The sequence below is a fragment of the Taudactylus pleione genome, unplaced genomic scaffold (assembly GCF_031769625.1).
Source record: "Taudactylus pleione unplaced genomic scaffold, aTauple2 ptg000122l, whole genome shotgun sequence".
In the NCBI taxonomy this organism is placed as follows: domain Eukaryota; kingdom Metazoa; phylum Chordata; class Amphibia; order Anura; family Myobatrachidae; genus Taudactylus; species Taudactylus pleione.
This window is the reverse complement of record NW_028284524.1, coordinates 9,610,142-9,621,320: the sequence shown is the minus strand read 5'-3', so window position 1 is coordinate 9,621,320 and position 11,179 is coordinate 9,610,142. Positions and strand designations below refer to the sequence as shown.

At 47.0% G+C, this 11,179-nt stretch overlaps 1 pseudogene; it reads right to left on the bottom strand.

Moving 5' to 3' along the window:
* Positions 1–119, bottom strand: LOC148524048 (5S ribosomal RNA; annotated as a pseudogene).
* Between the last annotated feature and the right edge of the window lie 11,060 nt (positions 120–11,179).

Genomic DNA, 11,179 nt, shown 5'->3' with positions numbered 1-11,179 from the left:
AATTTGCAGCACCAGGTATTCTCAAGGGGTTACCTTCCTTAATACTAGCCTGGCCCACTCATGCTTTGCTTCCAAGATCGGACGAGATTGGGCTCACACATGATGGTATGGCAGCAAATACATATTTCGATGGTCCATAATGCCAGATATTCTACCAAACCTGGACTTCCCTCAGAAGATGAACCTTCAGGGTACTATTCAGGCCCATCCATAACCTGGAGGTATATTAGTAGATAGGAATGGAGCATATCACAAGAAAGGAGCAATTTTGTAGTATTCATTGAAGCCTTTAGGTGCCAGTGTGTCCAGTTCAAACAGCCAGAACATCTCTCTTCTTGATAGCAGATTGCCCAAATCCCCACCTCTTTCTCCCAGAGTAACGTGTTCTATTGCCTTGAAGGTGATATCTTCGGGATCCGAATTGTGTTTTATCGAAAAGTGCTTAGAGACTGCATGTCCTTCAACTCTGTTTCTAATGTTCCTAATGTGCTCCTGAATTCTGATTTTGAGTGGTCTCTTGGTTTTTCCTATGTACTTAAGTCCACATGTACACACCAACAGGTATATCACTGATGTGGAGTTACAGTTCATAAAATTCTTTATAGTATATTCCTTAGATCCGTCCGAATTCATGAATGTTTTTCTCTTGGGGTGAAGAAATTTGCAAATGTTGCAATGTCCGCATTTATAGCTTCCATTGCACTTCAAAGTATTCATAGTTGGTCTTTCATTTCCTTTATCCCTCAGCATACTCGGTGCCAGTAAATCTTTTAAGTTCCTTGATTTTCTATATATAATCTGTGGTTTTGTCAGTAAAATCTTTTGGAGTAAAGGATCCATCAGAAGGATATTCCAGTTTTTGTTAAGAGATTTTTTAATGTGATTCTCGTGTCCATTATATGTTGTAGTAAATGGTAACATTTCTTCCTTTTGTGGTTTCTCCATCTTGTATTGTAGTAGATTCTTTCTCTGTATATACACACACACAGTATATAGTGTGTATATATATATATATATACTACATAATAATTATGTAAGGTTGTCACGTCTCCTCAGTGTGCGACCCCAATGGCTCCCACTGCGAGGGAGACAGGACAGTCTGAGGAGAGGAACACTGGCCTCCGGGGTTAGTATGGGGGCGGTGGGGGGAAGGGGGTGTTGGGACATGGATGTGATGGGAAAGGAGGTGGAGGAGGACAGCAAAGAGGAAGTGGGACTATCCACACAAAAGGTGGAGAAGACCAGGGTGGGGGAGGGGTATATCTATACTAAGGTGTGTGTGTGTGTATGTATATATATATATATATATATATACACACACACAGACATACAGTATATATATATATATATATATACAGTGTATATATATATATATATATATATATACACACACACATATATATATATATATATATATATATATATTGTGATAGGATCACTGGTAAAGTGGTCTGTGGCAGGGACATTTATCCCAGATTCCTGTCCTATGTGTTTAAAATCCCCAGGAGAAAGTCTGCAGTGTAGCAGGCTTGAGTCTCGGCTTTTTGAAAAGCCGGTTTGGGACCTGGGGGTTGTGGGTGAGAGGAGAGGGAGGGCTCCACCCACGGCCACTCCAGGTTTTGGTTCTCGCAGCCTGGTAGCAGGCTTGTTAGTTTTCCACCTGAGAGTGGCCAATATAAGCCTAGTGTGTTGAGGGCTGATGGTCTCACCTGGGAGAGCAGACAGGGAGTGTTGTGCTGTGCTTTGTTGCTGGTGAGGGTATTAGGCCCTGCCAGGTTCTGGTAGTGAGGGAACTACCTGTGAAGTTAGTGCCCCGACAGGGCTAGGATTTATATTTATGTTTTCTTTATGTTTCTGACATTGTACAATAAAGACTGGCGCCGACCAGCTTGTACTTGCATCCAGACTGGTGTGCTGCTTCCCTGCTGCTGTGTGTGTGTGTAAGGAAGGAGTCCTCTACCCAGGAGAGGGACCCCCTAACCTAACTGTGTCACAATATGGTGGAGAATGCGGGCACCCACACACACTGAAGTTGCAGCAAGAGGAAAACTTTCCATTTAAAAATTAAAGGGACAGACACCCAATTTGTGAGTGTGGAAATAACACTGTGTCCTTGGAGTCCCATAGAGGAGGCGTCAGCCAATGCTCAGAGAGGCAAGGTTCAGCTTCCAACCTACACCCCAGGACAAAATGGAGGACATTATTAAGGCCTTGCTCCAAGCTACAGCAGCTCAGCAGGAATCTACCAGGGCTCAGCAGGAAGCTACAGCAGCTCAGCAGGAATCCACCAGGGTGCAACTGTTGGCCTTGGAGACAGCCCAGAGGCAACAACAGGTCGCCATCGAGGAAACCCGCCAGGCCTTAGCAGAAAACAGCCAGGCCATAAAAGAGGTGGTACAGCACCTGGTCGCCCGGCCCAGAGATGTTAATACTGGTCCTCCCACCACCACTCACTCCGTACGAGCCAGTCACTTCCTCCAAAAGATGACTTCGGGCGATGATGTGGAGGCCTATCTCGCCGCATTTGAAAGAACGGTCAAAAAGGGAGAGTTGGCCCCAGGAGCAGTGGGCAAGTCTGGTGGCACCTTTTTTGTCTGGGGAGCCACAAAAAGCATATTTCGACTTATGCCTGGCTGATGCCAAGGACTATAAAAAACTAAAACAGGAGATCCTAACTCGCTTGGGAGTCACCACCTTTGTTCGTGCCCAACGGGTCCACCGCTGGGAGTTCCATATGGACAAGCCTCCACGTTCACAGATGCATGACCTCGTCCATCTGTCCTCAAAATGGCTACAGCCCGAGACGCTGACGGGACCACAGATCGTGGAAAGGGTCGTGATGGACCGGTACCTACGATCATTACCTGCGACTCTGCGCAAGTGGGTGAGCCATGCAGACCCTAAGTCTGCGGACCAGTTGGTCGAGCTGGTGGAGAGGTACGTGGCGGCTGAGGAGCTGAGGAGTATGCCCCACCAAGCCCCGATGGCGCATCGGCGAACTCCCACAGACACTGGTAAGACTGTTCCAGGGGAGAAGGGTGCTGGGCAGTGGGATGTACCTAAGACTGAGGGTGTAGAACCTGGAGACAGGCCTGCCAGGCCAGGAAGGTTCTTGCCCCGTAAACGACTAGACATTAATATGATTCAGTGTTTCCGGTGTGGTGACTTCGGCCATATTGCCGCTAATTGTGCACTTACAACTGAACCTATGCAATGTGATACTGCTCATGTCTACCGCAGGGGGTCTTTCTTTGCACAGACAGCCTGTACGGCTGACCGGCAGGCTGAGACTGATAAGCACATGTGTGTACTCTCTGTAGATGGCAACCGAGTAGAGGCACTGTTAGACTCTGGTAGCTTGGTGACACTTATAAAAGCTGAGCTGGTGAACCCCTTGAGGCATACAGGGAAAACTGTTGGTGTGACCTGCATACATGGGGATACTCAATATTATGTTACTGCCGAGGTGAACATCGAGACACCATGTGGTTCAGCTATAGTTTCTGTGGGTTTGGTGCATGGTCTGATGTGCGATGCAATATTGGGGAGAGACTTTGCTCACTTCTGGAAGTTGTGGGAAAGCCATTTTGTTCCAGAAGTGAACAACCCCGATCCATTTGAGAAGGTTGTCGATGTAGTGGAGGAGGGAGTTTCTTCTGAGTCAGAGGTACTCCCTTTTTCTACTATGATTGGCGAACTAGAGAATGCGGAGCGTGACGGTGGCCCGCCAACTGATGTGCCTCCCATTGAGGTGGGAAGTGTTGTTGGGCCAGTTGATCGTCTGCCTGACTTAGAGGTCAGAAGAGAGGTCTTTGCCATGGAGCAGTTGAATGACCCTACTTTGGTAAAAGCCAGGGAGAATGTAAAAGTAGTTGATGGTAAACCCATAGACCCTGATAGTCCTTTGTCCTATCCCCACATGGTAATGTGTCAGGATTTGTTATATCAGGTGACTAAGAAGGGGGAAGATGTTGTGGAACAACTAATAGTTCCATTGCCTATTATAGAGGTGCCGATAGTGAGAGAGCACCTGAAACAGGCTCAACAGGCACAGCAGAGGGTATACAACCGTAATACTCGGTTACGCAGCTTTGCTCCTGGGGACAGAGTGTTAGTGTTGGTTCCCACTGTGGAAAATAAACTTTTGAATAAATGGCAAGGGCCCTTTGAAATCTTAGAAAGAGTGGGACAGGTCAATTACAAAGTTTACCAGCCGGGGAAAAGAAAGCCGGAACAGATATACCATATAAATCTGTTAAAGCCCTGGAAAGATAGAACGGTACTGTCGGCTGTCCGAGTCCCTCCAGTAAATCCTGGGCCCTTAGTTCCCGAAGTGACAGTGGCAAAAACCCTGTCGGCAATTCAACAACGAGAGGTCAAGGAGTTTCTGGTCAGAAATAGGGTGCTGTTCTCTGACGTACCTGGGAAAACCTCGGTCGTTAAACATGACATCATCACTGACCCAGGGGTTAAAGTTAATCTAAAGCCCTATAGGTTACCAGAAGCACCAAGAGCATCGGTGTCGAAAGAAATTAAAAATATGCTAGAGTTAGGGGTTATTGAAGTATCACATAGTGAATGGTCAAGTCCCATTGTGTTGATTCCAAAGCCCGACGGGAGTGTGCGTTTCTGCAATGACTTCCGAAAGTTGAACAGTGTTTCAAAATTCGATGCCTACCCGGTGCCACAGTGGAGAAGGAGGCGTTGGCCATAAAGTGGGCGTTACAAACTTTAAAATTTTCGGTGGAACACAGGCCAGGGGGCCTGTTGTTTAAATCAGACGCGTTGTCACGCGTTCATTGTTTGGGGGCTTCAGTTGTTCCGCCCCATAGGTCAAAACAAAGGGGGGGATATGTGATAGGATCACTGGTAAAGTGGTCTGTGGCAGGGACATTTATCCCAGATTCCTGTCCTATGTTTTTAAAATCCCCAGGAGAAAGTCTGCAGTGTAGCAGGCTTGAGTCTCGGCTTTTTGAAAAGCCGGTTTGGGACCTGGGGGTTGTGGGTGAGAGGAGAGGGAGGGCTCCACCCACGGCCACTCCAGGTTTTGGTTCTCGCAGCCTGGTAACAGGCTTGTTAGTTTTCCACCTGAGAGTGGCCAATATAAGCCTAGTGTGTTGAGGGCTGATGGTCTCACCTGGGAGAGCAGACAGGGAGTTTGCTCAGAGACACTTGGAAAACCTATCTGTGAGTGTTGTGCTGTGCTTTGTTGCTGGCGAGGGTATTAGGCCCTGCCAGGTTCTGGTAGTGAGGGAACTACCTGTGAAGCTAGTGCCCCGACAGGGCTAGGATTTATATTTATGTTTTCTTTATGTTTCTGACATTGTACAATAAAGACTGGCGCCGACCAGCTTGTACTTGCATCCAGACTGGTGTGCTGCTTCCCTGCTGCTGTGTGTGTGTGTAAGGAAGGAGTCCTCTACCCAGGAGAGGGACCCCCTAACCTAACTGTGTCACAATATATATATATATATATATATATACAGTATATATATATATATATATATATGTACAAACACACACACTACAGTACTGCTTTACAAATATAATTAATGTAAGTGCTTACATATCAACAGCAGCAGAAGCGGCCACCAGGAAATGACACTCTAACTGCGCTCGGCTGCAGGCAGTTGGCGGCCCCCGAGGACTGAAATAGTACCGGCCCGGGGGGCAGATGGCACCCTGCCCCCCGGCCCAGCCCGCCACTGACCTTACCTTTGCGGGGGTTTCTCACAATGTGGAACCTCTGAAGAAATGTATCCTCCCTGGGGCGATGGCATCTTCAGTCGGTATTCACTATTCATGTAGGTCACATCGTACGGAAGATGCCTGTCTGTGTATTAAAAAATAATCAGCATAAAACAGCGGTTCAACCAGACTCGTTCCCCCTGTGTAACTTTCTTCCCCCTGTGTCTCTCAGCCACACCATCATCTCACTGCATCCTCTCTTAGCCACACCATCATCTCCCTCCCTGTGTCATCTCTTCTTAGCTACACCATCGCCCCCCCGCGTCGTCTCTCAGCACACCATCACCGCCCCCCCTGCGTCAATTCTCAGCACACCATCAACTCTCCACCTAGTCGTCTCTCAGCACACCATCACCGCCCCCCCTGCATCGTCTCTCAGTTTCGCGATCAGCTCCCCCCTGCATTGTCTCTCAGTCGCACCATCATCTTCCCCTGCGTTGTCTCTCCGCACAGACACAGATACACACACACTGACATATATATACACACATACTGACACATATATAAACACACACTGACATATACACACTGATATATATATATATATATATATATATATATATACACACACACTGACACATACACACACTGACATATACATATACACACTGACACATACACATACATAATGACACATACACACTGACATATACACTATACGCACACTGACATATACACACACACACTGACACATACACAAACTGACATATACACACTGACATATACACATACACTGACACATATACAGTACACCAACACACTGACATATACAGTACACTGACACACATATACAGTACACTGACACTGACACATACACACTGACACTGACACATACACACTTACATATAGAGTACACTGACACACATATACAGTACACTGACACATACACACTGACATATACAGTACACTGACACACATATACAGTACACTGACACACATATACAGTACACTGACATATACAGTACACCAGTGATTTTCAACCTTTTTTAACTCGAGGCACACTACGCAAGATATTGAAATTGCCAAGGCACACCATCCGGCGATGCGGCGTGCATAACCTCTGGAAAACATACATATTGGCTCCCACATAAAAAAACACACACATTGGCCTGCACAGGAATAAAACGCACATACATTGGCCCCAGAGAAATAAAACACACATACATTGGCCCCCAGAGAAATAAAATACACATACATTGGCCCCCAGAGAAATAAAACACACATACATTGGCCCCCATAGGAATAAAACTCATATACAATGGCCCTCATAGGAATAAAACACATACATTGGCCCCCACAGAAAAAAAAATAACATTGGCTGACCCCCACAGTAAAAAAAAAAAAAAAAAAAGTTATTGCTGGCTCCCAAAGAAAAAAAAAACCACATTGTTACACATAAAATATAAATTTACATTTTTTACTGCCCCTACCTGTCCCTCGTTAGCATAGTGCAGCGTGCAGGCAGGCTGGCTCGCTGGCTGGTGGCCGAGGGCTGGTTGGGGGTGCTGTTGGGCGTGGGGCTGGCTGTGCTGGTAGCCGAGGGCTTGCTGGCTGGTCAGGCAGGCAGGCAGGCTGATGGTGTTGGTGGATCTGGTGGCCGCAGGGCTGGCTGGCTGGCTGGTGAGACAGGCAGGCTGGCTAGCGGTCGCGGGGCTTGCTGTGGAGGCAAGCTGGTTGACTGGGGGTGCTGGTGGCCTTCATGCAGGGCTTCTCTAGGGGCCGCGGAGCAGGCAGGCGGGCAGGCTGACTGACTAGAGACGCGGCGTGCGTGAACTGTGATGTCACGCCGCCGCGTCTGCATAGGTGATGGCCCGGGGAGGCCTGAGACATCCAGAGGAGCTCAGCGCTGCCCGGACCGCAGTACGGCAGATCTGACCGGTGGATCTGAACGCACGGCACACTAAACAACAACGGCACAGCGGTTGAAAAACGCTGCAGTAGACTGACACATATATACATACACACTGACACATATATACAGTACACTGACACATACACACTGACATATACATTACACTGACACACATACTGTACACGGACATACATATACATTACACTGACATATACAGTACACTGACACATATACAGTACACTGACACACATATACATTACACTGACATATACAGTACACTGACACACATATACAGTACACTGACATATACAGTACACTGACACATATACAGTACACTGACACACATATACATTACACTGACATATACAGTACACTGACACACATATACAGTACACTGACATATACAGTACACTGACACATATACAGTACACTGACACACATATACAGTACACTGACATATACAGTACACTGACACATATACAGTACACTGACACACATAGTACACTGACACACATATACAGTACACTGACATATACAGTACACTGACACACATATACAGTACACTGACATATACAGTACACTGACACACATAGTACACTGACACACATATACAGTACACTGACATATACAGTACACTGACACACATATACAGTACACTGACACATACAGTACACTGACACATATATACAGTACACTGACATATACAGTACACTGACACACATATATAGTACACTGACATATACAGTACACTGACACACATATACAGTACACTGACACATACAGTACACTGACATATACAGTACACTGACACATACACACTGACATATACAGTACACTGACACATATATACATACACTGACAGCCTACACATACACACATATCTCTTTCACACAAATGCAGCCAGCAGCCCCCTCCCCACACATAAAAAAATAACACGCACCAACCTCCACACCCCCTACACATGAAAGATTAACACCCCCCCCCCCCCCATTACCCACCTGCGGTGAGCAGAGAGAGCTGGGGACGGAAGGATAGAGCACTCAGCATCAAGACTGCCTGTGAGGGGCTGCGCGCTTCCGCTGCAGCTCCCCCTAGAGGCAGCAAAATTAGCAGCAGGCTAGCAGGCACAGCACACTTGCCTGCTCGTTATTAAAGTCAGGAAAGGATGTAATGATGGCGGGAGGGGGAAAGGCGGGCGGGTGTGATGCCCTGCTGGCACCCCCTCTACTGGGCTTGCCAGGGCACCCAGGGCACGTGCCCCGCTCGACCCCCCCTAGTTACGCCACTGGTCTCGTCGCAAGCCCGATGGTCGCGATGGTCTTGACCATCGCGACCATCATCATGGACGCTCGCATAAGCTGTGGGTGGTAACCCACAGCTATGCGAGCGTCCCAGAGGCTGCTCCAAGTTGAGGTAGGAGGGCCCTGATTCAGAGCGAGCTCTGTCCCTGCATGTGATATTTCATATATTCTTGCGCTGTTTTCAAATATCACAATGCAGATTTGGGCAAATGAATCACATCCCTTCCGCTTCTGAGATGCACATTGTGATAAATATGCCCCTAAGTGACATATTTATACTTGATCCTCTGAGCAAGTGATAAGAGTTGCTGGAATCTGTCAGTTAAATTTAGATTACAGAATTCCCGACCCTGTGATAATACAAATACTGCTGAGAGTTATAGGATAACTCACAGACTTTGAACTCAATATAACAATCAACTGACATTTTTATGCCTTAAAACAATTCTTCTAGCACTCTGAGTTCTGTGTAAATATACGTACAGATGACATTTCTCGATAATACACAAACACAGAAGAAATTAAATATTATAACTATCAAATCTCTAAACTGTCTAATGTACACTGGCTATATGCCAGATAAACTATGAGTGAAAACTGAATTTATACCTACATCAATCTAACAATGGCATGTAATTGTATTCACTATTTGATGGTGTACTGCCCGATCCTAGGATATGAAGTAAATGTTCAATATTGTGGATGTAATTTATTTTAGATAACATCATATATTAATAAATTTTTTAGATATTTATTTATTTATACATGATTGCTTTTAAAACAATAGCTGGAGCTATGCAGGTGTACTACTTTATGTGAATACTAAGTATACAAATCAGCACAAATACATTCTAATACCGATTACCTAATCGATAATGCTCATCTAAATATATCTGGAAGCTATTGGCAAAAATAAGGCATATAGGGCCTGATTCAGACGCGCTCGCAAGCAGGTCGATGTTGCCCAAGTGTGCATGCGCACGACGGAGGCGGCTCCGTCGTGCCCATGCGCGAGACCCGAATAACGACGGCCGAGCCGTCGTTATGGGTCTCGCACCAAAGGGGGCGTGCTGTCGATGGTGATTGACAGCACGCCCCCTTTGGTGGGCGTGCCTGCCCAGACGGAGGCGTTCCCATGGGAACGCCTACCGTCTGGGGCCGGCCCCTCTGACATCACTAGTGATGTCAGTGGGAGTGCTTTTGGCTCTGATGGAGCCAAAAGCACTCCAGGGCTTGCGGCAGACGAGACCCTACCTTAGGGTCTCGTCGCAAGCCTGATGGTCGCGATGGTAATTTTGGCCGCTCGCTATAGCTGTGGGTGGTCACCCACAGCTATGCGAGCGGCCGGGAGGCCGCTCCAATAAGTGAGAGGGCCGGCCCTGATTCAGAGCGAGCACTCTGTCAGAGCGTCCGGCTCTGAATCAGGGCCATAGTCCAAATGTAGACTATCTCAATGTTATATACTGATTAAAAAGAGTGATTGAGGGGCCTATTCATCATATGGCCTCCGATGATTAGGTATTGAACTCGCTGCGGGGGATACTTAAGTATCCAACTCGCAGTGGGGGAAACGTGACATTGGAGCAATTCATCATTGCTCCGGTGAGGGAACAACTGCTCAGAAAGCAGTTGTACCTGTGGTTAGTATCACAGCTAGTTATGTAGCTGCATTACTTACCTGCTCCCTGTTGTCCTGGCTATGCATGCATGACCTCGGGTCATGCATGCGCAAAGCCGCCGTGGAGGCAGTGAGGAGGCGGTGGCGGGATCTGCTCGGATCAATCTTCGCATTCCGTAACTCTTTCCCATAGGAAGGAGCGGGGCTACGAGAGCAAGCGCCGTCTGAAGATGGAGCTTGTTCTTGGCAGCAAACTCCGAAAACTTTGTTTTTGGAGTTTGCTGAATACCAAGGTGGTCCTAATGGACCCCTGAGGATGAATGGCCCAGTAACTTAAATATGCAGAAACAAGCGTTTCCGCATGGTTACCGGGCCATTTATCGTTTCATGGATAGGCCGCTGAATCACACAGTACTATTATAATAGAGATGCAAGCAATATATTAAAAAACATAAGTTATTGATAATTAAATGTATGGGGACGTTGCCTGACCATTTGGCTGGGAGGATATGCACCATTGTGTGCCATTTGCTGGCTGTTGCACTGGGAGCTGGTAACCAGTGGATGTCTCTTTGCACTTCCTGGCTCTTGAGAACATCTGTGGCTGGCATAGACAATGCACTCCACAGTTCCAGCCTATTCTGCCTCCTGGAGTAAGTG